At 35.9% G+C, this 26089-nt stretch overlaps 1 long non-coding RNA gene across 1 annotated transcript in view; it reads right to left on the reverse strand.

The window, feature by feature from the left end:
- Window positions 1-2827: 2827 nt before the first annotated feature.
- LOC136032876 (uncharacterized) overlaps window positions 2828-26089 on the reverse strand; it is a 30730-nt gene continuing 7468 nt past the window's right edge. Inside the window, exons 2-3 of the long non-coding RNA XR_010618800.1 lie at window positions 8384-8582; window positions 2828-2956 (exon numbers count right to left, since the gene is read on the reverse strand). This is a non-coding gene — a long non-coding RNA (uncharacterized LOC136032876). The remainder of the gene's footprint in view (window positions 2957-8383; window positions 8583-26089) is intronic.

Raw genomic sequence — 26089 nt, forward strand, 5'->3', positions numbered from 1 at the left:
TTTCTTTTTTCTATGCGACCGATTTCAGTTTATTTCTAGAGATTGGTATTAATCTAACCTCTTTTTTTCGGAATGCGTAGAGCTTAGGCCGGATTGATGGATAAGTCATTACAATTTTGAAAGTTGCGTTTCATTCTTGTTTGGGGCTAAAAAAATATTGATTCCACTTGTCCTTCAGCCACAGCCTACAGTACGCTAGCCCGAGTTTCGAAGTTTATGGATCAGAAGACTATCAGAATTCCTTCCACCAAGCTTCCGTTTCGTCAATCCATATTTCTACTTCTGAATGGAAAGTTCCGTGTTTTCTTACAGAGGAAAAGGAAAATCGGCTAATGACTAAATAGGCAAATTGGACCTTCGATGAAGCAGATTTAGGAAAGTGTTTTCAGACAGTATTATTGAACACACAAAGTGGATCTGCGGCCGCTCCAAATCATGCCCCATTCAAGGTCCAAAGGGGGGCAGTGGCTTTCCTCCTCCACGCACTGGCAAATTTTTAGCAAAAAGGAAAGGAAGTGGCACCTTATTTGAACGAGAATCTTACGAGGATTTCCAATCGGCTTTATTGAAGGGGAAAAGCGGGGCTTTGGTCCTAATAAATACTACCCCATGTTATCAGCTTCTCGGAGGCAAGGTAGGGCACATGCCACTTAATTTGCGTGACCCCAGATCCCTGGAAAAATATGGTAGACGAGCTTTTCCACGCCAATTGGCAAGAAATAAGCGGAGAACCAAAGCACGTCCACTGTCACTTTGAAATCTCCATCCTTAGTAGAAACATAGACAATGCGGCATCTTGTTCGAACCAGGATTATACAGGAATTTTTAGTCAATATGACTGGAGACATGAAATTTATCTACAGTTTGCGTTATAACCGCATAGAAACAAAGTGGGCCCACAGTCCCTAAAACATCCTCCCCCTATTACCAGCAGTTTGTATTAAAAGGGCAGAATTTTTACACCTTTTTTTCTGGAATCGTACTAGGATTTTTAGTCAGTATGAATGAAAACGAACTGGTGAACTGTTCGAAGTAGAGCCACGCAAGGATTTCAACATGCATTAATTGGGTTGAGCACAAAGTGGAACCTCAACCCCCCAACCCTTCCACCAGCAACTTTATAGTAGAAAGGTAGGCAAGTGGCACCTTGTTCGAACCGGAATCATAAAAGAATTTCCAACTAGCACGATTAGAGGCACAGAGTATGCATGAGGCCCGCACCACCAACTTTTCAAGGCACGCCGAATTTTTTTTCTGTGATCGACTTGAAATTTAACAGGCAAATCCTTTAGGCCTACGGAACATAAGAATGATCATTTCTGGAAGACTATTCCTCTTCTCCAACCTTTGCAAGAAAGTGTTCGAATTCACTGGTGATTTTACAGGAAACATAACTTGGGCTAAAGAGACAAAGGTGATGGATTTTTTGGATGGCACGCCACTTTTGAGCCCCACTTTTCATCCGAATTAAATTTTCCTAATGCACTTGAAATTTGGTAGACAGACCCCAAGAGCTAAGCAGACTTGGATCAAATTTTTTTTGACCATTTGCCTTTAAGGTCCGTGTGCTGTCGCGTTGTTTGCGGATTTCTCCTCAGTAAAAAAATGACTTGTAAGAAAGAATCGCAAATCATGCTAATAGTTATGGGCGTGACGTTACATACTTGTTCAACATGGGTGGCGAACATGGTTGTAACTCAAAAGGCACTATGCGTCCCGGACACTACAGGTTAACAAAATAGGGTATCAGCAACAAATCTCGGGAAAGGCTTGGGGATGCAGCTGAAACATCTAGCTAGTGTCAGGGAGGATATGCTTCGGGCGTGGGGGAGGTCACTAAAAAAATTATGTCTCTCATCAACCTAAAGTTTTTGCACAATAGGTTCTATGGGAAATAGAATCTATTCACATCTAAGTAGCAGCGAAAATCAAAAGATGCTCTGAGGCATAAGGTTATCGAAATGGCGTATCTGTAATATCCCGGGAATGGCTTGGTATATGAAGAAGAAAGTTTCAAAGAGTGTTAAGAGGGGCGATTTGACTCAAATCTTGATCTGGAAGGAGGGGATACAGCAGGTTGGGGTACAGGAGGTAAATGGCGAGTTTTGGATTCAGGTATTTATCAATGGAATTACCGTTTATATTTATGTTTGTCATGTGCGATAAATTATTTGTCGTAAATTTTAAATTAAAATGTATTTTAGTTTGTTAGAAGTATTAGAAGTGAGAATTGTTTCATTTTAACAAATGTTAGTGGTTACAGTACCAAGGAGTAAGTGAATCTTTCTCTCATTCCTTTGGTTTACCATATTACTTCGATTAAATATTAAAGAAATAATCAGTTATAACCTTTTTGTGGTTTTTGAAATTTTGTTTTTATTTTCATTCATTAGCATAACTTTGTTGATGAATGAAAATTTTGCCTGGAAATGTTTGGTGGGACAAGAAGAGGGCAATCAAGATTTTTCTCCGCGCACAAGAGAGGCCGGAACCGCCAGTGACCAACGCATAGCTACTTTACCGCCTGTTGTCCCAATCAGTTTGTAGTTAATTTTAGAGTTATTGGCAGTGTTGATACTAAAAAATAAATTGCATTGATGACAGAGAGAGAGGGGGAATATAATAGGAAAGCTGATTAGAGTTATCTCGAAAGCGTAACAATCCCCGTACCGAGAGTTTTTAAGTCATCTCCCCTGTTAATTTTTTGCTCAGTTAATTTTCAGGCCAAGAGTTAATAGTCAAGATTTGAGTTAAGAATGGAACGCCTTAGTTACTCATTAGCGACGAAGGAAAGATGGCGCTCCATGGAAAAAAAAAGCAAACCAACCTGTTTATGAACAATGCTTGCAACAATTTCCTTGGCAGCCTTTATTCGTTCTTTTTCAATCGGACCAATGGACAGCTCCGATGGATTTATGAACAAAAACTCTATGGGTGACAGAGATTCAGGAATAATCTAAAAATAAATTTATTGGAATACGAATCCCAAAGAATCGCTGGATGAAAAGAATACAATTACTTAAAATAACCAAAATACAAAGTAGAATATATATATATATATATATATATATATATATATATATATATATATATATATATATATATATATATATATATATATATATATATATATATATGTATATATATATATATATATATATATATATATATATATATATATATATATTAAAAACATGAAAATGAAGGGGACAATTTTTATAACATTGTTATCGAAAAGGGAATTTAGATGCACAAGATGGTATCATAGAAATTACCAATTTAGTATAAGACCAAAAACTTTAGTATAAAAACCATCATTCCTCAATGATGGTTTTCCAATCCAATCTCCTGCTTCTCCAATCAGGGCTGACAAAAACTAGCTATGTTCAACATTCTTCTTTTCAAGATGTGTCTTCACATTTATAAACCAGCATTTTTAAAGATGGTCTATAGCTATATTGAATATTTTCAGGGCCATCACATTGGTAATCAAAACAGCATATAAAGCAGCTGTCCGTATATGTCATACTAAGATAATAAAATATCTCAGATCAAATAGTTATTTGATCAAAAGCCGTCCTAGCCGAGTCGGTTGGTGCGCTAGATTTGGGATCCTTTGTCTGAAAGAACGCGGCGCGGGTTCGAATCCCAGTATACCCAATTATTCAGTTTGGCGTGACTCTGTAAGCATAGCCAGTGTGGACCCAGCTCTAAATGGGTACCCGGAGAAATCTGGGGAAGGTAAACAGGAAGGGTGTGCGAAATCACAGGATGGTTGGCGCCCAACCCCCCATTGCACTTCCTGGCTGAAGGGCCAAGAAACGGAAATCAGCACCGCCGGTAGGGACTGTAAAGTCTAATGCCTTATCCTTTTTTTTATTTGATCAAATACCTAGGGCTGAATCAAAACCCAGTGGATGAACAAATCAAGTTATTACATTTACTTTAAAGCAAAAATAATCTAACTTACGTTTCTATACCCATGTAATCAAATTACATTGACTACAAAAATCAATTTAATTCACAGCAAAGAACAAGAGCCAAGAGCTCATATGGCACTTGTAACGAGGTTGGAACCTAAAATTAGACTCGGTACTAGAATTATGCATTTTGCTGTTCTTTGTTTATTGGCAATTATTACAAAGATAAACTTGCAAATTCAGTGTTCTTGGTAGTCTCCCTTGTACAGTATTATGACATTTGTCCCACCAAGTTTAATCCCGATCCCTCCACTCTAAGCATTTTTCAAGATTTCCGGTTTCCCCCTCCATCTCCCCCCAATGTCATCAGGTCCGGTCGGGATTTAAACTAAGAGCTCTGAGACGCGAGGTCCTTCTAAATATCAAATTCCATTAAGATCCGATTACCCGTTCGTAAGTTAAAAATACCTAATTGTTTACACCCCCCAGATGCTCTTATCAAAGAAGCGACTATTTCGAATTTAATCTGTTCCGGTCCCTGATACGCCTGCCAACTTTCAGCGATTGCTATATTCATCATGTATCTAGTTTTAGATCTTTTTCATGTAAAAATTGGGGTGGTTCGGGATTCGAACCTGAGACTCCTCGTACTCTATGTGAGAAAATACCCCTACACCAGCAATCCACACTTAAGAAAAACAATCATTTGTTTTATCGACAAATAAAATTCTTCTCAACTATCTCGTTCGCTCGCTCCCCCATGGTCGAATCGGGGAAGTGATATTTCTAATTTAAAAGGTTCTGGTCCCTGATACGCCTGCCAACTTTCATCGTTCTAGCTTATCTGGAAGTCCCCGAACTAGCAAAACCGGGACCAACAGACGGACAGAAATTACGATCGCTATATCTCACTTGGTAAATACCAAGTGCCATAAAAATACTATCAAATTGGGCATGAGGTATAGTTTTTTTCTCTTTTTGCAGTATTTTGACCAACACTTACCAAAACTGACACACTCTAATTTTATTTTAAATTTCTTCAAAAACAATACAACACAAAAACCAACATTTGCAAGGTCTTGTTTTGAAGATATTAGACGTTTGGAGACCTTTCCAACTGAAAGAAGAGCTTACTTATAAAGGACCGTCGGCAGACTAGACGTTTGGTAGAAGTTTGTGTCCTACACCTTGTGGAACGTTCACATGGAACACAATTTACTATATTTTCAAAGCTTAAAGAAAAGCAGAAAATCTTAAAGAACAAGGAAGTCCCAAAAAAATTTGGAATGGTCTCTGTTCCAATAACACAAATTTAATGATAGGTTGCAACAACTCCGAGACAAAATTGATCAGTAACACCTATGCATAAGTGGTAGTTGTCAAATGCAGTTTCCATTCCATTTATCTTTGTACCTTGATACGACAGCTGAGAAAACTCTATATCACTAGTGGAAAAACTAGCGAAATAGTCAGTGTTTTTAAATCCAGAATTTCTATTGTTTAAAAAAGGCTCAATTTTTCGCGCGGACACGAAAGAAAAAAAAATTAGTGGACAAACAAACAACTAGTCCGAAAATAGCATTATATGTTGAGGTGCCAGAGTTGAGTTTTCGGAGCTACTCAACAATGGACTACCCAATTACTTTGGTGGAAATAGAACACTATTTGCAAATTATATAAATAAGATGTTTCGATTTAGATCTTTGTATAGATATATTAGCTCCAGATGAGTAGGGCAGACGTCCTCATGTTTTCTGAAGACTAGAACATAATTCACAATTTATTGAAGTACAATCCTCATCCTTATTTTATACAATCCTTATTTTAAGCAGAATGGTTTTATTTCTCAGAATACCGAAAAAAAACACAATCTTAATCAAGATTACTGACAAAAACACAAATGGCAGTGGATTAACAGTTTAATATTTATACACTGATATTTATAAGAGAGCGGGTTGTAAGAATTCAGTAGAGTCAAGGAGAGGCTGAATTTTTGTTACAAGAACATCTTGCACAAACAAAGAACATCTTTAAAACTGAAGCTTAGTTTTAATGACAATTGAATCTGGTCGCAAGGTCTTTGCAATGGAAGCGCGACCTTAATCAACGAAAACAAAAATTAAATCTAGATTTAAGTTGAACAATCAATTGGTGTCCTCGTCACCAAAAGAGCAATGTCAATGAGGGTATATTATCTAATTTATTGAATTTTATATTAAAACCAATTAGAAATATAACGTGATTGCCCTAGCCTTTTGTGTATATTTATCATAATACACTATTTTTTTGCTTTTAGAGTAGATTTGAGACATCATGAGTTTACGCAATGCTGCTTAAAATAACCATTACTAAATGTGCATGAGATTTATCTCTACTCACAATATCCAAGTTTAATTTTAAAAAATACCCAAATTCTCACGAACTACCTGTCATTTTTTCCTTATAAAGTTGCCAAAGACCCTTTTTGAAATAAACATCCAAAAAATTAAGCAACAGAAGAACGATGTTTTATACTGATAAATTGAAAACAATATTTTGTTTGGAGCTAATAGTGCTTTGAAAACTAGTTGTTTTGCGGTCAAAGCACTTACAAATTTATTTATAATATTATCAGATTTGTATGCTTGAAAACACTTTCTTTGCCTAAAAAACATAAGTAATAATACCAAATCATGCAGGCTAGCACAGTGGCTCTTAAACTAAGCGATGCAGCACCTTGGGTAACCGCAAGCATGCACAAAGAGTGCCACAACAGCAGCAAAGAAACGTTTAATTTTAACTTAAACTTAAGTCACTGTCAAAAAGAGATATCTTCAACAAAATTATTCTAATTTTGCACATGAAAGTAAAGAATATTTCAAACGGAGTGATTTTTCTATTTAGCCAGGGTCATTCATAGCTTCATATGTAGTCAGTTTAACATTGCTGGAAAGCCACGCATTTTTACTGAGACGCAGACTAAACTTAGCATAAAGGATGTAAGTGCAGGTTCGTCAACCACGTTAAATGCAACAAAGATACCAAAAAACATTTTTTTAAAAGGCCTTCAGCTACAAACACATTAAAAAGTAAAAATAGGAAAAAAAGGTTTTGAGTGATTGTACACCCAACTCAAAGATCTGAAATTCTTTAAGACTAAAATAAAAGCGTGTGATAGTCATGACATAAAAACTTGTACGTACTTTCTGATAATCAGAGCTATGTGGTGGGTCTTATGTTCGCACTGAAGCATTTAGTGTCGGTAAAAGTTCTTCATCAGGTATAAATATGTTATGATTGTCCCATTCTTTTATTTTTGGCCATAAAATTTCATTTTTCCTGGACTGCAAGCCATTTTTTTTTTCCTTTTTTGTGCATTTGGAAACATAAACATATTTTTAAAGCCTTTTTTTTATTTGTTTTTTATTTTTGCTCTTTTGTAAATCTTAAAAATATTTTTCGTTAGTTATGCAACTCAAAAACCTTTAAGGACATTAAGATATTCAGGATATATTCTTGCAAATAAGTTTACTTATCGTATCACGCCTTCTCCCATCTAAGAGCCGATAGTCACTCTGCAAACGGCTAATCAAAGACAAAGTAGTAGTGTGTAAGAGTCTATATAAAATGAGTTTTACTTGAAACTTACACATAATTTGCGTTTTACTGAAAAATCCATTTTAGACATTTTCTCTTTTAAAACATCCATAAATCCAAAATTCCTGAGTCTTCCAAGATTAGATACAAATATATATACATATATATATATATATATATATATATATATATATATATATATATATATATATATATATATATATATATATATATCACACACCCAATCTACATTTCATTGGTTCTTTTAAGTGATCTTGGTTATTATTAAGTTTTTCTTTATTTTATTGATGTTATGAGGATCAAATACCATAGCTCGAAATAAAAGTTGTTTTCGGTAAAGTGCAAATAACATTCACTTTTTAGAGGTGAATGTTACTACTCCTGTCTGTGGTAGCTTCTGTTCATAGTAATTTCACTTGATTATTTGTAGTAATTTCAGATCGTTTTGGGTTTTACTTATTTAACAATTACATTCGTTCTACCTTTGAATTACTATTTGACTTTATTTCTGCTCGTCTTAAGTTTATTGCAGCTCTTTACTTTCTTCCAAAACCTCATATATGAAAGTTTTTTTTTATTAATATAGGAAAAAGTCATCATGCTTGGAAATATTTTGTTCATGTATGAAACAGAAAGGGATTCGGTTCATCACTGGTATAAAAATAACGTTTGCAAAATAAATCTCCCCTTCCTCCAAAAAAAAACTTTGGCTAAATACGCCTTTGCGAGAACGGATGGTGTTTTAAATTTTTTCGTATATCATTTTATAGCTGAGAAAGAAAAACAAGCTACATATTTAACTCATTTCCACGAAATAAAGATGCTAAGTCTCTATCAGCTCACATATAATGGCAGTTAAAGCATACCTGACAAAGATCCTGGAATCCTTGGACTTTAAAAATATCCCACAACGAGAGAGCCAATGGTGAAGGAGCTGTTGGAGCCGAGGTTGATCTTCGGATGAGAGACCTGCTCCACCTTCTAAATCCAATTCCACTGTCAGATGACATTGTGAAACAGAAGCATCTTCAATCAAAACTATACATAACATCAGGATTGTGAAACCTAAAAAAGAAGGGTAATAACAGGTTGCTTCACTATCAAGAATAAACGACCAATCACTGCAATCTAAAAAGGATAGCCCTTTAGCCAATAAAAAGTCGTTCCTCTTTAAAGAAGCGTTGGGTGACAAAAACATACATTCAAAGATAGTAGGTAGCCATACTCTGTTCATGGAAATATATACTTCGTTTTTCCTAGAATTGATACCGTTGCGTTGTTTCAGATTGAGGTTAAAACTTCTTCATGTACCCGAGCTAAACTATATTCGTATTTTCGCTTTCCTTTTTATGGCAGCTTTTGTTCTCCTTCTTTCTGTTTGTTTTTTTTTTTTTTTGTCCAGAATGTATTTAAGCCCTTAGCGTCTTGGGCTACCTCTATGCTGCAGGACATTGACTATATCTTTTTTTTTCAATTATTTTTATCGACGAAATAGTCGACATGGTAAAAAGTGACGTGTCTCCTATTTTTTTGTTTTCAGCTTCATTATGCAGAACGGATGATCGTAAGAAAGTATAAAGGGTTCAGTCAATTGCAAATTTAAAGTTACGGTGTCCTTTTAAGGGGTGAAACCAGTGAGAGGTCAACCAGCCATCCTTTGTGCCTGTGGGGTCCCCAAAACCCAGCAAGGCATCCGATCTAAAGTTTCAGAAAACCATTTTATTCAGAACAGATCAAAAAGTAGAAAACAATTACTCCGTGGGTGATATGACTTATACAGCCCCACAGGCAGGGGCACCAAGCTTTGCAATAGCCAATTTAAACACACCCTTCTTAAATTCATTTTTAACAGAAACGCTGGCATGTCATATCTTATCGAAATCAGGATTTTATAAGAATTTTGCTCTATAAAGTTGCAGGATCCAGGGGCCAGAGCCCCCCAACATGTATACAAGTTTCAAGGGTTGAGGATAATTGTAGTGCATTTATTAATGAGTATGCTAAGATTTTGTTAGTTTTTAACACTGCTAAAAGTGAAGTTGTTGATCTTGTTATAACACGAAAGTTACGTCAGCGATTAGCGCATTTCTGAGTGAGACCAGTGTGAGCTCACGACTATCTCTAACCAACCTTGGACTGTCTACTGCTTCCAATTTAAAATAGGAAAAAACACTGATTCAGTATTTTTCTGAACGGGTCTGCAAATCACCCTGAGTAGTTTTACCTTCTAAGCACCTGCATAACCATTGTATATTTGGAACGCTTTACTCTGCGTTCGTTATTTTATGTTCTGTCACTTATTTAATCTGAATCATGACTGCACTTTTTTGCACTTTCTGCCTTGAGAGCAAAATTCAGGAGTCTTAATAAAACATGAGTTTGAGAATTTATCTAATACCGTTTCTGTGCAAATCGTCCGATTTCGGCATTTGCTGAACCCTTATCACAATTGACTAAAAAAAAAAGTCGTTCTTACGAAGCGAAATTTAAAAGAAGCAAAAATTATTGCTTCGTAGATTGCTCTAGATGTATCTACAAAAATAGGTTAAATAAGCTGATGTGGGATATTACCCAATATTTGTAACATTCTAAACTTGCGCTTTACTGAAAACACAAAACCGATCCCCAAAACCAGGATGATCTCTTTGGAGCAGAAAAATTTAAAGTACAGTATAGATAATAAAAGACTAACATATTGGGCTTTCATTATTCTTTCACAGGTCACGGCATCAATGACTTATAATATACAATTATAGTTTACTAATTACTAAAGTAAGCTCAATTTTCAGTCAAGTGCTAGTTTTTAGCAGTCTGCAAATATTGGGAAATATTACAAGTCAGTTCATTTGGGCTAGTTCTGCAGAAGCATCTTGTGCAAACTGAAAAGCAACAAGTTTCAACTTAACCTTTAACTTTTACGAGAAAAAATATTTGATTGATTTTTGCTCGTTTATTGTTCTTTAAATATACACTATTTAAGCTACAAAGTGATCTTTGTCCAACTTAGGCTATAAAACTAAAGAAATAGACATGAGTTTTTGTTAAAATAGGGCATTAAATATGTGGTTTCCTTCATTCCTCCTTTAAACTATCCCATAAGCTTTCTGCAACTTTGTTACACAAATAAAGAGTTCGAGGGGTATGTTGTCATTATCACCGATATTTTTGAGACATTGCATATGAAAAAAAAACAATAATTACTTTCATATTGAGATTTCTATTATACAACTAGACCCTGGCACCGTGCCGATAAGAGAAGGTAGGAGGCAGCAGGGGCAAAAAACAGCAGCACGCCGCTGGCAGGATCTTTGTTGACCGCAAACATTGTTGTTTTTATCAGTCTTTCTCAAATCCCAGCTTTAATTTACATGCGATTTGGGCCTATTTACAAGTTAGATACTTCGCGAGTCACTGGATAGACACTGGTCTTCTTTATTATTTATCAAGAAAAGTAGAAATCTGGTAGAAACAAAATGGATGTGGAATTTCAGAGCCCTTGAATAATAGTTGAAATATATAATAGCTATGTATTCCTAGTAGAATCAATTATCAAAACTAGTAGCATATTTTTCATCGAGCAACCAGATCTGCAAAACGTTCCAAAGCTGCCAGTAGCGGAATTCCAAAAGCTGCCGACACTTTAGAAAACTAGTAGCATATTTTTCATCGAGCAACCATATCTGCAAAAAGTTCCAAAGCTGCCAGTAGCAGAATTCCAAAAGCTGCCGACACTTTAGAAAACTAGTAGCATATTTTTCATCGAGCAACCAGATCTGCAAAACGTTCCAAAGCTGCCAGTAGCAGAATTCCAAAAGCTGCCGACACTTTAGAAAACTAGTAGCATATTTTTCATTGAGCAACCAGATCTGCAAAAAGTTCCAAAGCTGCCAGTAGCAGAATTCCAAAAGCTGCCAACACTTTAGAAAACTAGTAGCATATTTTTCATCGAGAAACCAGATCTGCAAAAAGTTCCAAAGCTGCCAGTAGCAGAATTCCAAAGGCTGCCGACACTTTAGAAAACTAGTAGCATATTTTTCATTGAGCAACCAGATCTGCAAAAAGTTCCAAAGCTGCCAGTAGCAGAATTCCAAAAGCTGCCAACACTTTAGAAAACTAGTAGCATATTTTTCATCGAGAAACCAGATCTGCAAAAAGTTCCAAAGCTGCCAGTAGCAGAATTCCAAAGGCTGCCGACACTTTAGAAAACTAGTAGCATATTTTTCATTGAGCGACCAGATCTGCAAAAAGTTCCAAAGCTGCCAATAGCAGGATTCCAAAAGCCGCCGACACTTTAGCAGCACAACTTGTGTTTGACAGCTTTGTTTAGAGCAAAAAGTATTTTTATACGTAAAATTTGCAGAAAAGTTAACAAATATAGCTTTCAGTTAGAAATATCAATAGTTTTCTGTACCAAAATAACAATATAATCTAATTCAGGGGCAAGCCATATAATAACCATAATATCATACTCCATAATTTTAAATGTATCATTTTATCAGAAGTACTGCATAATATTTACTTTAATACTGCTACTGGAGTATAGTATTCAAAGTCTTCAAAGTATTCAAAGTAAGTATAGCTTACTGATGTTATTTTATGGATGGAGTTGTACACTCCAATGCTATTGTTAATATAAAAAGAATGCATACCCAACTGCATACTTGATACTCATTGATCACTACTACAACTATATAAAGCACCATTAAATTTTCCAGGAGAACAATATTGATTGGCAGCCCGACAGTCACATGCATTATGAAACTATGATATTAGTTTTACCCGAGTCTAAACTCCAAAATAAACAGAGAATTGCTGCTACATTGTAGCGTGGCTGTTTTAGGCTATTGATCCTCCAAGTTCCAGCTTTCCCATTACATGTCTTAACTGTATCTACACCTTATAATAATAGCCCTTTTAAGATTTTTTCAATTGACGAATAAACAGTTTTACTGTTTGTAAAACTGCACGGCTGTTTGTGCGAGAATTGGGCAAATATTCACTTTCAGTTGAAGAGAAGTGGAGTAAGTTAAAACAGAAGGATAACAACAAATTAAAAGTAAATTTTCACATAGCAACATTGATACTAATTGAGATTTTAGTTTGAACAAGCTTTAAAAAGCAGCAGCGTAAGAAGAGACACATCTCTTCTTGCAGAAGAGAAAATATACATACATCGCTTGAGAAAAGATATTTCAGAAGAAATACAGCATCTGGTAAAAAAACAAGAATATCAAAACAAAAACAGCTCTTTTTTGTTTTGTAGTTGCTCTTATTTAGAGTTATGGTCCCTGCTGGATCGAGTAACTTACAGTTCATTACCACGAACTGTTTGATCCATCTTCAATCACAGATATCTGGTAGCAGAGTAAAAAATAAAGCCCAAACGTTTGTAAAATAAATAAGTCTGAAAATAATATAAAACTATACAAGGAAACAATCTGGAAATAATAACTGAATTTTTACTTTCGGCATTAATATACAATCGTTCATGAATCATGTTTTGGGGTGGCTTCCGTTTTAGTCAACTATTCCCTGTATTTGAATATAATCTATAGCCTAATTTTGTCTCATTAAGAGGAGCAGAGGGGAGGGGCTGCAATTTTTACGGTAAGAATATTGTATTTAGAAAAAGGTTTTGAGTGGTAAATCCAATTCTAACACAATTTCTTTTAAGTCTATTGTTTTATCTCAGGATTAGCCTTCATACATAGTTAATAATTGTTCAAGCATTAGAAGTTGTGAGGGAACGCCTAGGTATTTAAACAAATTTCCAATGTCCTAATTTGAGCAGAATATCTATTCCGAAAATTTCATTCAAACAAGTTATCCAGACCGTAAAAAGATCCTAGACTGCAGTTGAACCACTCAATCAAGCATGAACGCTGGCCAAAAACATTGCAAGAGGGAGGAGGGCACCAGAATAGCAATGGTGAGGAGAAGAGGAGGAGGGGAATACTTTTGAGGATAAAAGGCTATATGCAAAATAAAATTTCCCACGAAAAAGGAAAAGTATTCAATTTTTACATACCAATGAAACAAAATTAAACAAATTTTTAAATAATGAAGATTCCTGGCAAAAAGGTCAATTCCTTTAATCCGTACTTATGTATTATACCGCCAACATCCAAGAAGTGAAGTTATGCTAATCCTAATGAAAAATACGACGATGGAAATAGAATACTTTAGAAACAAATTTGGGATATTTATTTGCACATTAGGGGGGGGGGCTGACTTAAAATAACATAAGCCCCATCCCCACTCTTAATTAATGTGCAAATATTTAGCCCAGATTATATAATTGCAGTGTATTCTGTCACCCGCCACTTGTTTTCCACTGAGCATAAGCTAATTGTTTCTTAATACAGACAGATATAACCGGTTTGTTCTCGAATTTTACAGAGCGTCAACTTGAGTGTTGGCGGTATAATACATAAGTGCCCTTTAATCTATCACGCATTCAATTATTATGTATTTTAGATTAATATATTATGTCCAAAACCAAGAGTAAAAGAAAATAAGACTCAATTGCGAAAAATAAGAAAAAAAGTATCATCTTAAAGGGTCTACTTAATTCCTGAGTAAAACGGCGGTTATATTTTTAAAGAGCATAAAAATATTCCCGAGTGGTATGTTCATCTAATTTATAGCTCGATAAGGAAAATATATTCCCCTTTATCACGAAATCCATCCCTCTATCTCTGCATAGTAGCCTACCATGCTTTCCCTTTTTCATTTTAGAATAATTTTTCAATTTAACTCTCTTATATTTTCAGGCCTTTGAAATTAAAGAGGATAGCAAAAGAAAACAAAATTTAAATTCACGGTCCAGCAGTCTAAAATAGGCCTCTTTGCATCGATGCTCAGAATTACACTGAACGTAAACGCGTTCAAATGAAATTCTTTACCACGAGTCATAATAGAATCTTTGATGAAACAGTATAGTCTTATAAACATTATGCTTCTACTAGCATAGGAAGAGAGGTCAGAAATTCAATGATCTATGTCTGGTTTTTGATGTGCAGTAAATAATTGAGACAAAAACGTTGGAAAGTAGCAAAAAATTATGTCAAGTTAAGTGAAAGTGATAGTTACCAGGGGGGGATGGTCACTAGTAACAAATCATTAGGGGTAGCAACCATGAACAAAAGGGGATTCTTGGGTAACCGATTTTTTCGAGAAGGCAGATTTTTGGGGAAATCCCCAAAAATTCGGGGATAATGGAAGCACTGGTATTTTCAGACAAAATCTAGGAACAAATTATACTAGGCCATGGAAACTGCCAAGTAAATTTGAAAACTGCCAAGTAGTATTGCTACTACGCCACCCCACTATTTTCACGGCGGCGAGCAACCTTCATCATCAAGAAGAAGTGTCACCATTTACATCACAGCTGGGTTGGTAGGAAAATCTTTCCCCTTAGCTTTTATACCATCAAACATCCAGAAGGGATTTGGAAGGTATGTCTCCTTTAATCCAGATTGTTCTGATAATGAAGACCTGTGCTCTTAAATACAGACTAACCAAACGTTTTTAGCCCTTCAAGCTGGTGGCAAATTGTCATGCCTATCAGAGGTTTTAGCTCCAACCCCACCCCTACGTGCGCTGCCATCCTCTCACCCAATGCATTCAGTAAGCCCTGTGATTGTGCAGTCACTGTGAGATAGGATAGTCGAACCAGAACAAGTACAGCCACATCCCAGCACCACCAAGAAAAAAAGGCTTTAAGAAAGAAAGGAGGGCAGAACAAAAGTGCTCACTGATACATCAGTGAAAGCTAAGATCGAAGCTTCATTTGCTAAACGGAAGGGAAAGGAGATGAGGAAAAGAAAAAATTGAAGCAAGAAAATTGAGAAAATTGAAGCAACAAATGCAAGAAAAACAAAGAAGCAGGCTGTGAAGAGATTTAACGAGAAGACAGCACTAAGGGTGAAAATGAAACTAAAAAGGCTCAGACATTGACTGTTGATTACAACTCAGACAGTTTTCTTGGGTAAGATAATGAAAAGGAATGTGAACTTAGTTTTGATTAGGTTGCAGTTGGCAACTTTGTAAAAGTCATCTATGAGGGCTATTAGGGAGAAGGTGGAAGCTACTACAGAGGTCAATGTGGGGACTACAAGTGGTTGGAGAGGTAACGTGTGAAAGTGGCTAGAGCAACCGGATCATATCTACTACATGAGAGAGAATTTAGGGTAAAAAACCCCTGTACATGAACAGTGTGTGATCTTGGACAAATGTTTTGACTAAAATGTATCTTCCCTAAACAAGGGCAGCTCAAGTTCAAGTTCGTTTTATTATCAATAAAAATTTTGGAACTGATAAATTATTTTAGTCTTGGAACTGATGCAGATAGTCAGTATTGGCTTACTACAATCTTAAAGTCAAGCCTATTTAAATATGATTACTCTTTTCACAACACATGTCAGTGATTGAATCTGTCCCTGATATTGACATACTTCAATTTTAAGATTCTTTGTCTGAGATTGGGCAGTAGCCTATTTTCCAAAATTAGACTTAAGCTAGAAATTTGCAATTACAACTAGGCCTCTACGTTTAACAGCCTGTGCATTTAAAATAGTTACCATTATATATGTGTGAAATATTCAAACTAATGAAATACTTGTTAAGAAAATTTAGACAGATTTAGTAAAGAAAAATTAATTTTCCGGGTGGTAATAATAGATATAGCTATTTAGATGGTGATTAGATAAATAACTTTCTTAAAACAGAAAATGCTGGCCAAAAAATAGAGGATGCGGGAAACTCCTTCTTATTCAAATATGAATTAAAGTTATGTCAAGCTAACACGAGTATTCACAGAGTCAAAAACATTACATAGCATTCGACGCGTTAGGTTAAATGCAGTCAAACAAGTTCACTCATTGACTGCTGAATGAATGATGTAATGAGTACACCTGAAAAATCAGGTATTAGACCTATCTGAATACCCTGATTTCAAAACAGTTGAAGATAATTAGTACTAGCAGAATTACTTAACGGCTTGAAAAAGCGATAGGACTAAAATGATTATATTATATTATAGTGAGCAGTTAAATACTGAAAGACAAATAAAAATAAAGAGCAAATTTAAAACAGACGAGCAAAGAATATCCCATACGCGAGGTGGACCACTCCCTCCTTAAACTTCAGTTCTATGTCCCGGCTCAATGTCTGTTTTAAGTCCTCTATGCTTTATGAACGACTGCCTTGGGAGTATTAGAGTAGAATAAAAAGTGTTTTATTGGAATATCTCATGAATGGAAGCGTCTATTGATGGTATTTGTATACTAGATTTTGCTGCAATGGGCTTCAATGGCAAATTAACGTGGCATGAGTTGGCCTAATTGCTTTTTGAACACTTTTGACTAAAAGAAAAATGGGCACTAGAACTAGCCACATACGACTGGCAATTGTTGCTTTTACGTAGTTAGGGAGTTGTAAATTATATTTGGCAGTTTTCAGTCATTTCAAATCTATTTGTGCGGTATCCATCAAAAACAGATCACTTTATAAAACTTTTCCCTCGTTTTTCTGAAAAATGCAATTTTTTTGAACCAGTTTATTATATACAATACATATTATAAGAAATGGTTTATTAAACAGAATATTTTCACAGAGCTCCTTTAAGACCTTGCCAACTTAAAAGAAAGTAGACTTTTTACCTAAAAACTTGTAAAAACGGTGTTAAACTTCTCTTGTATCATTAACAAATCCCAGATGAATTTGAACTAATTAAAAGCAGCGCACAGCAAATGCAGTTTAACTGGAAAAGTGTAACTGAAAATAATCACTGTTCTTTGGCAGTTGTTTACGCAGATTTTGGAAACAAAGGCCTCTATTCTTTAGCTTGAGCTAGAAAGATGCCCTTTTCTAAAATAGACAAATCAATGATATTTTACCCTATTTACAACTTCAACCACGATTAAATACAATATGGAACTAGTTTTTCAAGGGCTTTTTAATACCTCTCATTGCAGTGATTCTCCTCTATGTAATGTTTTCAGTTTTTTGATTGTTTCTTCCAGTTCCTGGAGTTTAATTTTCTTTTTTAGTCTATACCTTTTAGCTGCTATTCTATTACCTTCCTTCCATTTGGCTGCTTTTTCACATGCACTAAGGCGACCCCTTGAATTTCGATGACAACTTCTTTGAGTCAACTCTTTCGGTGTTATCTCCTTTCGTCTCAATAACACCTTTTCAGGCTCAAGCTCTTTAAAATTTGATTGAGATTTGACAGAATATTTATCAAAACATTCAGCATTTTTTCCTTCTTGGTTTTTCGATCTGATTATCCCAAAGTTATATGTAGATTCTTGTAAAGCACTTAAGGAGTTTGGTTCGGCAACGCGTGTCTTCACTTCTTCGAAACCTAGAGTGATGGAGAGAGGTGATCCAGCTTGTGATCTAGTAGATAAATCCAAAGGCTCTGGATTCTCACCTCCTAATATACGTTTTGCCTGGAAAGACTCCTTTTCCCTTAATATGTCAATTGCGTCTTTTTCGAAAGTTAGAGTGTAGGAGAAAGACAATCCACCAGATTGTGATCTAGTTGATAAATCCAAAGGATTCAGAATCTCACCTCCTGAAATACGTTTTGCCTGGAAAGACTCCTTTTCCCTTAAAATGTCAATTGCGTCTCCTCTAATTGACTCGGCTCTTCGGCAAGTTTGATGTACATCTTTAAAAACATTTCCAGGCCCTCTATATTTTTGAGACGTGTGTGAATCAATGATAGTTGGAAAATCTAAGCTAAAGGAGTGAGAAGTCTTTGGACTTTGAAGGGAATTGACAACTGAAGACGGTTCTGAACTTCGATTCTCGTTAATATTTTCTTGGCTGTTACATAACCCATAATTAGCGATTTGTTCTTGGACTCCTTTTTCTTCGTTACTTTTCACTGGTTGAGGCCCGAAAGAATCCATTTGACGCTGTTGATCAACCTGTTCTTGTAAAAATATTTCCCTACTGATGTCGTCAGCATCTCCTGACACCTCAGAAATTGAGTTTTGTATTCTACAGCTTAACAGATTATCAGCCACTGTACTTGGATATTCCATGTCTTTGTTTCTTGGAATTTCATTGGAGATTGGAGATTCGTTGAAAATTCGTTCAAACTTAGTATTTGGTTCATAGTCTTGGTTAAATAGTTTTGGTTTCTCTTTGTCTTTAAGCATCTCTTCAGTGGCGTTTACAATTTTAGCTTCTTGAGATTGTCTTCTTAAGGTTGGGCTGGAACCAAAGTTTTTAGCCAAATTCTCTGAATGAAAAGCATTTCCATTGCCGGGTCTAGACTTTGCTTTTCCGCAAAATGACTCTTTCTCATATTCCTGGACATCTACTTGGGAGTCCTCTGTTTCAGTCTGAAATTCAGTCATACATTGGTATGGCTCTTCCTCTCTTGACACCATTGCGTTTATTTAGTATTATCACGAATTACCAGCTATAACTATTAAGGTGGCTTGACCTGTCTGCCTATTATATTGATAATAACGTCACTACAACTGACGTCATAATGACGTCACTGCAACTGCTGTCATCATATAGTTTTACAATAGCGTCATTTGTGGCTCAATGTTTATATTTATGGCCTGCACCATTTCCAGTGTTTTAATAATATTTTCAGCATTTGTTCTCTGACAATCAGTGAGAACGCTACCATCAGAATTATTTGTCGAATTCATCACAGGGTCCGATAATTCCGCTTCAATTCGGTTAAGTTTACCGCTGCCTTTCTTTCTCATATTAATGGTATCTAAATAAGACTATTCGCCTACCTCTATATTTCCCGTCGCTAGTTCCCAGCGTGCAATGTATATATGCGTTAAAAGGGTACGTCTTACACCCAAATAAATAACTTTCTTAAAACAGAAAATGCTGGCCAAAAAATACAGGATGCAGGAAACTCCTATATATATATATATCCAAGTTAATAACATTTCCAAGTTAACGTCGGAACAAAAAGACATTTATGATACGATAGACTCAATTTCAGGACGTATACAACTACCTGCTGATTTCTGTAATTTAGTGACGTCCAAAAATGAATTGATTGAAAAAGTATTTCCGAATATTCTAAAAAATTATAAAAATAATAAATGGCTAAGTGAAAGAGCGATTCTCGCACCCAAAAATATAGACGTCCACGAAATCAACAATATTGTTTTGACCAAGATTCGAGACCAGGCAGTCCTTTACAAGTCAGTCGACACAGTTTTGGAACCAAATGAAGCGGTTAATTATCCATCCGAATTTTTAAATTCCATAGATCTTTCAGGGTTTCCACCACACGTGCTACAACTAAAAATAGGCGTACCAATAATACTTTTAAGAAATATCAACCCACCAAAGCTTTGCAATGGCACGCGACTTGCCGTAAAAAAAACAATTGAAAACTTAATAGAGGCCACAATCTTGACAGGGCCTTTTGAGGGTGAGGCTGTTCTTATTCCTCGCATTCCCATGATTCCAACGGATCTGCCTTTTCAATTTAAAAGATTGCAATTCCCAATTCGATTAGCATTTGCAATCACCATTAACAAAGCTCAAGGTCAATCATTAGAAAAATGTGGTATAGATCTTAATACTGATTGTTTTTCCCATGGACAATTGTACGTTGCATGTTCGAGGGTCAGTAAACCTGACAATCTATTTATATGCAGCGACAATTGGACAGCGAAGAATGTTGTATATTCGCAAGTTTTACGCAGTTAATTTGTATTGTATCTATCTATCTATATAAAAACGAGTTGTGTGTATGCATGTTTGTTTGTTTGTAAAAAGAGCGTTTGCATATGACGTCATTATTAGTACATACGACTTTGTATATGCACAGACAATGGGAAAGCCAAGAATGTTGTATATTCGCAATTTTTACGTAGTTTAACTCCTGCAGACGAAATGAATGCTTGCCTGAAAAATTCTAATTTATGGGCACACGTAAAAATATTAAAATTAACTACAAATATGCGTGTCCGATTGCAAAACGATGACTCTGGTCAAACATTTTCAGATCAATTGCTGGCAATTGGAAACGGAAAGCTCCCAGTAGTGGGAAAGCCAAAAATGGTGTATATTCGCAATTTTTACGTAGTTTGAAACACATATATAAATCTATCTATATTCACAGGTGGGACACAGGGGCACAACTACAATGGCGCGTAACTAATATGGCGCGTAATGACTTACGCGCGCGGGGGGGCTTGGGGGGGGGCGCGAAGCGCCCCACCAACTAGGTGTTGGGGTGGCAACCCCAACAGCTAGTATATATATGTTTTTAACTACGTAAAACTTGCGAATATACAACATTCTTTGCTGTCCCATTGTCTGTGCATATAAATAGATTGTCAGGTTTACCGACTCTTGAACATGCAACATATAATGGTCCATGGGAAAACAATCCGTATTCAGATCTATACCTCATGATTCTAATGATTGCCCTTGAGCTTTGTTGATGGTGATTGCTAATCGACCATTCCCTTTGTTGCCGTCGTCATTTATATATCCCCCTGTGCCCCTCGGCGTCCCCGTTGTAGTTGTGTCCCGATCGTCATTTATATTCCCTGTGTCCCGGTCGTCATTTGTGTCCCGGTGTCCAGGTCTGTATATACATTCATTTTTGAAATGGTCTTTTTTTTAGTTTTTAGTTTTTTACCTTTTTTTAGTTTTTTTAGTTATACCTCATGATTCTAATGATTGCCCTTGAGCTTTGTTGATGGTGATTGCTAATCGAACATTCCCTGTGTCCCCGTCGTCATTTATATATCCCCCTGTGCCCCCCGGCGTCCCCGTTGTAGTTGTGTCCCTGTGTCCCGGTCGTCAATTATATTCCCTGTGTCCCGGTCGTCATTTTTTTTCCTTTTTTTATTTTTTTTTCTTTTTTAGTTTTTTTAGTTTTTTAGCTTTTTTAGTTTTTTTATTAGTTTTTAGTTTTTTTTTCTTTTTAGTTTTTTGTAGTTTTTACCTTTATTTTTTAGTTTTTTTTTTACTTATGTCCTGGTCGTCATTTGTACTCCCTGTGTCCCGGTCGTCATTTGTGTTCCGGTGCTTTGTTGATGGTGATTGCTAATCGAACATTCCTTGTGTCCCGGTCGCTTTCTCTTTGAGTTTCCCGGTCGTTATTTACATTCCCTATGTGCCGTTGTGCCGGTCGTCATTTGTGTCCCGATGTCCCGGTCTGTAATTTCGTCAGTCGAAAACATGACGTCAGTCAACACACAAACATGACGTCACCCGACCGACCCACACACACACAGACAACTTATTTTTATATATATATAGATAGATAGATAGTGAGCAGTTAAATACTGAAAAATAAATAAAATTAGAGCAAATTCAAAACAGACGAGCAAAAAATATCCCATACGCGAGGTGGACCACTCCCTCCTTAAACCTCAGTTCTATGTCTCGGCTCAATGTCTGTTTTATGTCCTCTATGCTTTAAGAACGACTGCCTTAGGAGTATTGGAGTAGAATAAAGTGTTTTTTTTTTTGAATATCTCATGAATGGAAGCGTCTATTGATGGTAATTGAATACTAGATTTTGCTGCAATGGGCTCCAATGGCAAATTAACGTGGCATGAGTTGGCCTGATTGCTTTTTGAACTTGAACTAGCCACATACGACTGGCAATTTTTGCTTTTTCGAATTTGGGGAGTTGTAAATTATGTTTGGGAGTTTTCAGGCATTTGAAATCTATTGGTACGGTATCCATCAAAAACAGATCACTTTACAAAACTTTTCTCTCGTTTTTCTGAAAAATGCAATTTTTTGAACTAGTTTATTATATACAATACATATTATAAGAAATGGTTTATTAAACAAAATATTTTCACAGAGTTCCTTTAAGACCTTGCCAACTTAAAGGAAAGTAGACTTTTTACCTAAAAACTTGCAAAAACGGTGTTAAACTTCTCTTGTATCATCCCAGATGAATTCGAACTAATTAAAAACAGCGCACAGCAAATGCAGTTTAACTGGAAAAGTGTAACTGAAAATATTAACTGTTCTTTGGCAGTTGTTTACGCAGATTTTGGAAACAAAGGCCTCTATTCTTTAGCTTGAGGTAGAAAGAAGCCCTTTTCTAAAATAGACAAATCAATTATATTTTACCCTATTTACAACTTCAACCACGATTAAATACAACATGGAACTAGTTTTTCAAGGGATTTTTTAATATCTCTCATTGCAGTGATTCTCCTCTATGTAATGTTTTCAGTTTTTTGATTGTTTCCTCCAGTTCCTGGAGTTTAATTTTCTTTTTTAGTCTATACTTTTTAGCTGCTATTCTATTACCTTCCTTCCATTTGACTGCTTTTTCACATGCACTAAGGCGACCCCTTGAATTTCGATGACAACTTCTTTGAGTCAACTCTTTCGGTGTTATCTCCTTTCGTCTCACTAACACCTTTTCAGGCTCAAGCTCTTTAAAATTTGATTGAGGTTTGACAGAATATTTATCAAAACATTCAGCATTTTTTCCTTCTTGGTTTTTCGATCTGATTATCCCAAAGTTATATGTAGATTCTTGTAAAGCACTTAAGGAGTTTGGTTCGGCAACGCGTGTCTTCACTTCTTCGAAACCTAGAGTGATGGAGAGAGGTGATCCAGCTTGTGATCTAGTAGATAAGTCTAAAGGCTCTGGATTCTCACCTCCTAATATACGTTTTGCCTGGAAAGACTCCTTTTCCCTTAATATGTCAATTGCGTCTTTTTCGAAAGTTAGAGTGTAGGAGAAATAGTTGATAAATCCAAAGGCTTCAGAATCTCACCTCCTGAATTACGTTTTGCCTGGAAAGACTCCTTTTCCCTTAATATGTCAATTGCCTCTCCTCTAATTGACTCGGCTCTTCGCCAAGTTTGATGTACATCTTTAAAAAGATTTCCATGCCCTCTATATTTTTGAGACGTGTGTGAATCAATGATTGTTGGAAAATCTAAGCTAAAGGAGTGAGAAGTCTTTGGACTTTGAAGGGAATTGACAACTGAAGACGGTTCTGAACTTCGATTCTCGTTAATATTTTCTTGGCTGTTGCATAACCCATAATTAGCGATTTGTTCTTGGACTCCTTTTTCTTCGTTACTTTTCACTGGTTGAGGCCCGAAAGAATCCATTTGACGCTGTTGATCAACCTGTTCTTGTAAAAATATTTCCCTACTGATGTCGTCAGCATCTCCTGACACCTCAGAAATTGAGTTTTGTATTCTACAGCTTAACAGATTATCAGCCACTGTACTTGGATATTCCATGTCTTTGTTTCTTGGAATTTCATTGGAGATTGGAGATTCGTTGAAAATTCGTTCAAACTTAGTATTTGGTTCATAGTCTTGGTTAAATAGTTTTGGTTTCTCTTTGTCTTTAAGCATCTCTTCAGTGGCGTTTACAATTTTAGCTTCTTGAGATTGTCTTCTTAAGGTTGGGCTGGAAGCAAAGTTTTTAGCCAAATTCTCTGAATGAAAAGCATTTCCATTGCCGGGTCTAGACTTTGCTTTTCCGCAAAATGACTCTTTCTCATTTTCCTGGACATCTACTTGGGAGTCCTCTGTTTCAGTCTGAAATTCAGTCATACATTGGTATGGCTCTTCCTCTCTTGACACCATTGCGTTTATTTAGTATTATCACGAATTACCAGCTATAACTATTAAGGTGGCTTGACCTGTCTGCCTATTATATTGATAATAACGTCACTACAACTGACGTCATAATGACGTCACTGCAACTGCTGTCATCATATAGTTTTACAATAGCGTCATTTGTGGCATGACGACATTCATCATAGTGCATGTGGAGACGCAGTTTTGCGTTAAAAAGATGGATTTCATTTAACATTATGTATTGTTGCTTAGATAAGCATGTGGATTAATCAATTCAAATGTGCCCTTAAACAGCTCTCTGTGGTGTTCCAGCACCCTTTTCACATTAGAGGGGAAAAAAGAAGGAACATAAATGCTACCCATGCAAAAAGTGATTCCCTTGTTGTTCAAGCAATGGGACTGTGAGTTTCCTGTAGAGGGTTTTCAGACATCGCGATTCCAAAGCTACACTTTTTGTTACAACGCGGCACCCTTTTTTTGAGGGGGGGGGAGTTTCAGGCTATTATCCATATTTTCATAAATTTTGTATTCGTTATAACATTTTAAATTAATTAACAGTTGAAATAAATCAATTGTGAATCAGCTACAAATGGCAATTTTTTTCACAAGCGAACTTTTTCAAAATGACGGTTTTTAATTTTTCGTTATTATGGCCGTGGTTCGTTCTTCAATCTAGTAATGACCGAGCCATAGCCAATAGTAAAAAAAACTAAAGAAACGCGTTAAAATAAAATAGTGTGGAAATTTTGCCATTTGTTGCTGATTTAGGAATGGTATCTATTATCTCAATTAGTCTTAATAGTGTCGTAAATAAGGATTACGAAATGTGAACACTCAAATCAGAACTTTTTCTTGTCCTAAATCTAAACAGATAAGCCAGTTGCCTTATTTTGAACATTTTTTGCGCCACTAGTTAACATCTTGAAACTCTTTTAGGTCACATGTAAGGTTTACGAAATGTAAGCTTTAATTCACTATTATTTTTCTTATTCTAAACACATGAACAAGTTGCCTTATTTTGAACGTCTCTTACACCACTCTGTCACAGTTTGAACATTTAGTCCAAATATAATGTTTAAGAAATGCAAACTTTAACTGAGGACTTTAGTAAGACTTTTTTAGTAAGTCCCCGTTTTGACTGGGGAAACTATAGTCTCAATTTATACACAAAACTTTAGCCAATTACTGATAAGAAATAAGCGCAAAATAAAATGACAAAACCAAGAAATCAGCAGATTTTCGCATATAGCCTAGAGCTATATATGGTACCATCAAGAAGGCGGGGGCATGGGACACAATTGCAACAACAAGTATTATTATATTTGGAAAGAACGTTGGAGTCTAATAGCATGATTCTGTTTTTACTGTCTGATTCCTGCCCTACAGGGCCAGAATAAAAAAATAACAATAATAAAAAATACCGCCTGCTTGAACAAGCCGTTTGGACAACCCACTCTGTAATGATTTGAATAAAACAAGCGATTTTTGGACAAAACTCTCCCCAGTCATTAAATTTGAGGGAAGATATGAAGTTGCTCTTGTTGATTGTATTCTTAAAAATACATATAATATCCTGAGAAAAGATCGTACGTATGAGATTAAAGTAAGACACTTTGACTTCTTTGACGAGGGTTTGGTGGGAATTTTCGACTCCGATGATTACCCTTTTGCTACTATACCCTACGAGGAATACAGGAATATGCATGAGGTGTAACAAGTTATCAACAGAAAAATCTCTGCTCGAAAAAAGGGGATTTCACATTCAACAGAACAGAAAAATTTCTAAGAATGAAAAACCAAGTTTAGCCGAGAGGGTATCCTATGAAAAGTGTGTACTATAAAATTTATTTAGACAAATCAAAGTCTATATAAACCGAATATTAGTGAGCACAAACAACACATCTTTCAAATTATGCAAATTATGTTGATGATTCATGTTAATGACTCCAATGTCCTATAAGCTTTTGAGAGGTATGGCTACT

This window comes from Artemia franciscana, chromosome 11, assembly GCF_032884065.1.
Source record: "Artemia franciscana chromosome 11, ASM3288406v1, whole genome shotgun sequence".
NCBI classification, from domain to species: Eukaryota; Metazoa; Arthropoda; class Branchiopoda; order Anostraca; family Artemiidae; genus Artemia; species Artemia franciscana.